Source organism: Lucilia cuprina, chromosome 3, assembly GCF_022045245.1.
Source record: "Lucilia cuprina isolate Lc7/37 chromosome 3, ASM2204524v1, whole genome shotgun sequence".
Classification (NCBI taxonomy): domain Eukaryota; kingdom Metazoa; phylum Arthropoda; class Insecta; order Diptera; family Calliphoridae; genus Lucilia; species Lucilia cuprina.
The window spans coordinates 9,265,697-9,270,978 of NC_060951.1; positions in this window are offsets into that span (position 1 = coordinate 9,265,697).

Sequence of the window (5,282 nt, forward strand, 5' to 3'; positions counted from 1 at the left end):
CTGTAGATTTTGTTATTCTAAGTGAAGTTACTGTGATATAACAATGAAGTATTGTATTTTTCTTAAAAGATATTTAAAATATTTTATAAAGAATTTGTATATAAATGAAAAATAAAAATTGAATGATTTTTTATAAAAGAGAATAAATTTCTTTTGGTAAAATTGTCAAAAGCAAACATTTTCATGAAAACTTTTAAATTGTTTATATAAACTTAGAGATTTAAAAAGTTTTGGGAATAAAAGACTACATTCACAATACTAGAGTCTATATTATGAAGTGAGAGGGTTTTTGGGCTTATTTATAAATATGTTTCTATATAGAATTTAAATATTTAATTGTATTTAAACAAAAATACATTTTATTTTACCTGCCAACAAATATTGTGGAAACATATGTTATCAGTTAAAGTTTATAAGGTGTTTATTTACTGTGAGTTCAAGGTTGTGCCAATATCGCACTTTAACCACAATTTGGCCAAAATATTTAAAGCTTTTATTTAAAAAAAATGTTTAAAATTATGACTATAAACTTTAAACATTTTTTGGCATAAATCTATATCGGTTTTTAATAACATGTTCATGTTTCCAAGTTAACATGAATAGACAGAAGGACGGATGCTAAACCAGATAGACGGACATGCACAAATCAACTTTGAAAATGAAAACTTTACAAAAAATTTCCTAAAACATGTTCTCGTATGTGGTTGATGTGACAAGAAACTAGATTAAATGTAATCTATTCATTCACTCAAATAAAACAATTATAAATAATTTTCACTTTAATTGCACCTGGAAAATAATCTTTCCGCGATTTGGTGGCTTTAGTGTTGGCTGTAGTTCTCTTGTGTAGCAAAAACAACTGGCATTAGCTCTTTGTATGTAGAAGACAATGAACACAGAAGTCTTCATGACCAAACGTTATCGATCTTCTTCAATTAGCCCCATGTATGTCGTCCATCACTCCATCTATATCTATTATCCATGCCTACTCTTGAAACTAACACATGGATACTAAATTTAAGGAAAAACAAAAACAACGTCTACCGCGTTTCATGTTTACTCTTGCAACTAACACATGGATATTATATAAAGGAAAAATAAAAACAACGTAGAAATTATGAGATTGGATCCTCTTTTAATCGGTCTTCTCCTCACTAGTAAAGAGACGGTAGTAAGTTTCTCAGATAGTGTAACTGATACATATAAAACCTGCCCTCAAAAAGCTCGACAATTACTCCAAAAGACCATTCAAAGAAGTGCAGCCGTCAACCCTATAGTAAGAGAATAGGTGTCATTGAGTACAAATTAATTGAGCTCATCATGAAACACTTGTTCACTATTAAGAAAGAAAAAAGTACCAAAATTTTGATTGAAGTGAGATTCACCGGAGATACAGGATGATCAAATGCCTGAACGAATTCTTAAAGGAGTTCCTTAGCAAGTGCATTACTAAGATTAGAGATACATGAGTGGGTTTAAGCCTTTAACTAATCCCAACTGAGGAAATTCTAATGGGACCTCAAAGCAAGAGTTTGTTTAGCAAAGATGACCTTGAAAGCACCCAAGGTGTGTTAGAAGGCTTTAAAGGGTAGAATCCCAATATAAATATGGACCATTGGACTATCATCTGCATAGAACAAGGCAGGGGGTACCAATACCTAATCGTAGTATCTGGCTCTTTGTAAATTTTTGCTCCAATACATTCATTTTGTAGAAAGAAAGATTTATTGGTATATGAAGCTAATTCTGAGGTTTAAGATAAAGGGAATGTAAAATTTTCATGTGGTTTTTATACCCTTATATCTCTATAGTGTGGAGGGTATTATGCATTTGTACTGATGTTTGTAACACCCACAAATATTGATCCTACACCCACCTTGAAGTATACCAATTGTCTAGGAATCACTTTCTTTAGCTATGCTCGTCTGTCCGTCCATTCGTCTGTATGTCTGTCTGTCTGCCTGTCCGTCCGTCTGCCTGACCGTCCATCTGTCTGCCTGTCCGCCTGTCTGTCTGAGTGTCCACCTTGTCAACCTTGTGCTCACGCTAAAGGTAATTTTTAACATAATTAGATGAAGTTTGGCACATACTCTTCTTTTAGTTCAAGGCCGCTATAGAAAATGATTAAAATCGGACCTTTATGTTGCCTAGACCCCATGCAACCATACCCTCGAATTGGGCATTTGGAATGATAATTATGTTAAATGTTTTATTATGTCAATAAAAATCGATAAAACTTAGTTTTATTGAAGTCTAAACGGCTGGTGTATGGTATCATATGGTCGGCCATACCCGACTACCTGTCTTATTCATAACGATTTAACAAAGGTTAAGCAGAACCAAATTGTTTACTGAACCAATGTTCAGAAACTCAGTTTCCTTGATGTAATTGTTAGGTACTTGCCAATCAGTGTTTATAAAGAATGTTATTTCCGAAATAATAATACTCTCAAGATATTTAGATCTAAGTTCGACGAATGCCTGTCACTGCCAAAGAAAGTGCTGTAGAGTTTCAATGTCTTCTTTATAAGCTCTACACTTTGCCAAAACATTGTGTCTTACATCAGTGTTTCAAAGTTTCGACGATTGTAAAGGACCTGCCAATGTATTCATTATACACTGATGACGTGTTCTGAATCCACTTTTGTCCATTTCGCCTATAAGTGCCGCCTCATAACATTCAAACATATGTGGCGTATGATAAATATTTGCAATGAAGTCATATATTAATATTAATCATACGTACCAACCCACTTTTATAAAATCTCTTCTTTTGTCCACAAATAGTTAAACTCTTTCTCAATTAAATGAAAAATAAAAGCTAATAATATAGGATATCAAGTGGTCTGCCATGCTCGACTATAAATTCTTACTGGTTATACCCTACACAACTTTAGTGGGGAGGGTATATTGGGTTTGTGTTGATGTTTGTAACGCACAATAATATTGGTCCTATATCGACCTTAAAGTATATCAATCAGCTAAGAATAATTTGCTGAGTCTATTTAGCTATGTGCGTCTGTCTGTCCATCCGTCCGTCCGTCTGTCCGTCCTTCCATATAATTAAACTTCAGGTCGCAATTTTGAAGATAATTCAAAATTGATATATGAAAATTGTTAAGATCGGTTCATTATATCATCTAGCTTTCATACAAATGAACGCCGAGTAAAGCTTGTAAATCTTGAAATCAAACTACAGGTCGCATTCTTGGAGATAATACAATGAAATTTCATCATGGCGTAATCTTTTATGGTACAAGAGACGAAGCCTATTGCAAATGGGTCACATTGATCTATTGTTTCCCCTAGCCCCCATACAACTTAACCCGTCGAATAGTGCTTTTTAGTTCATATTTATGAATATATGTATATACTCGTATATCGTCAAAAAGCTGCAAAACCAAGTTCTATACTAGTCTTAACGGCCCTGATGAATCTTATAATTATAGGTACTCATTTGACCCTAGTCCCCTATAAAAAGCCCCCTTCAAAATTTGACCTACCACTTATGGTAGCCCCTACCCACCTGACTACCCAGGTGACCAACCATTTTAACATGGGCTTGTCCTACGAGGAAGTCAATCGTCATTCTACACCCACAAAGAGACAGTAAAGAGACGGTTGCCTCCGCTCTCGTTTACAAAGGGGACACTAAAGTGACGACTGTTTTTCGGAAGTACAACAAAAAAAAACAACTTTTAAGAGTATAATCTCTAGGTTACTTGAGACTGTCTCCGCTCCCGCTTACAAAGAGGACACTAAAGTGACGACTGTCTTCCTTCTCCATTACAAAGGGTAAATTCGTGATAAATGACCCAAAACATACGAATTACAATCATCCAGGTGGTTAACTATTAGTGGAAATAACTGTAATTTTTTGTATGCAGTGACTCTTTGTCGAACTGCTGCCCACTTGTGGTGGCCCCTAGCCACCCGAATAACCAGGTGATCGACCATTTTAACATGGGCTTGTCCTACGAATAAGTCAATCATCACTCTACACCCTACAAAGAGACAGTAAAGAGACGATTGCTTCCGCTCTCGCTTACAAAGGGGACACTAAAGTGATGACTTTAGAACGACTTTCGAAAGTACAAAAAATTAACTTTTAATAGTATAATCTCTAAGTTACTTGAGGACAGTATACGGAGCTGACAGTCTGCGCTCCCGCTTACAAAAAGGACACTAAAGTGACGAAAGTGTTTTCATTCTTTATTACAAAGGGTACATTCGTTACAAATGACCCAAAACATACGAATTACAATCATCCAGGTGGTTAACTATTAGTTGAAATTACTGTCTTTTTTTTGTATGCATTGACTCTTCGTCGAACTACTGGGTCTAATCAAATACACACACACACACATATGAATGTACATCCATACATATGTTTATAAATTGTCTTCATATCCGCACCTTAATCTAAAACGAAGATCTACTCAAGTGGAAGTAAATTGTTAATATTTGAAAACATTTTTCGATTAAGATTCCATTAATGTGTGTTGTTTTTATAGAGAAACACCACAAGTCAATTGTAAATTGTTAAAATGATGAAAGGTTAATTTTTCATTATTCAACTAAACAATTTTCTTTTAAAGAAAAATCGAAAATAAAATTCTCATAAGGTTTCAGTGTTTTTAGAATTTTAAACAGTTGTTATAATATTAAACGCCAATATTTATTTATAATGACCCATTTCTTCTATGGATAACAAAGGTTTTTATTTTTCCATTGTATTTGTGAAATTGACTACTAAAGTGAAACAAGAAGCTAATTACAAAAGAACTAATTCCAAAGAGAATTGTACAATAAAGCAAACAAAAATTTCTCCAATTCACAATCAGCGTTGTATGGTTGTATCGTAGTTAAAAAAATTAATTTTAAAAATTTTTATGACATACAACGTTAAAACGATTGCGAAATGGACAATTACATGTTCTGTGTTTCTATTTTGTTTTTATTTTCTTTTTCTTTTTAAAACTGAAATTGTATATTAATATTTAGAAAACATCCTTAAAATACAATTCCTTTTTATACCCTCCACCACCATCAGTGGTGATAGAGGGTATATATAAGTTTGTCATTCCGTGTGTAACACCAAGAAATATTCATCTGACACCCAACAAAGTATATGTATTCTAGGTCCTTATCAAATTCTGAGTTGATTTAACTATGTCCGTCTGTCTGTCCGTCCGTCTGTCTGTCTCTCTGTCTGTACGTCTGTCCGTCTGTCTGTCTGTCTGTCTGTCTGTCTGTCTGTCTGTCTGTCTGTCTGTCTGTCT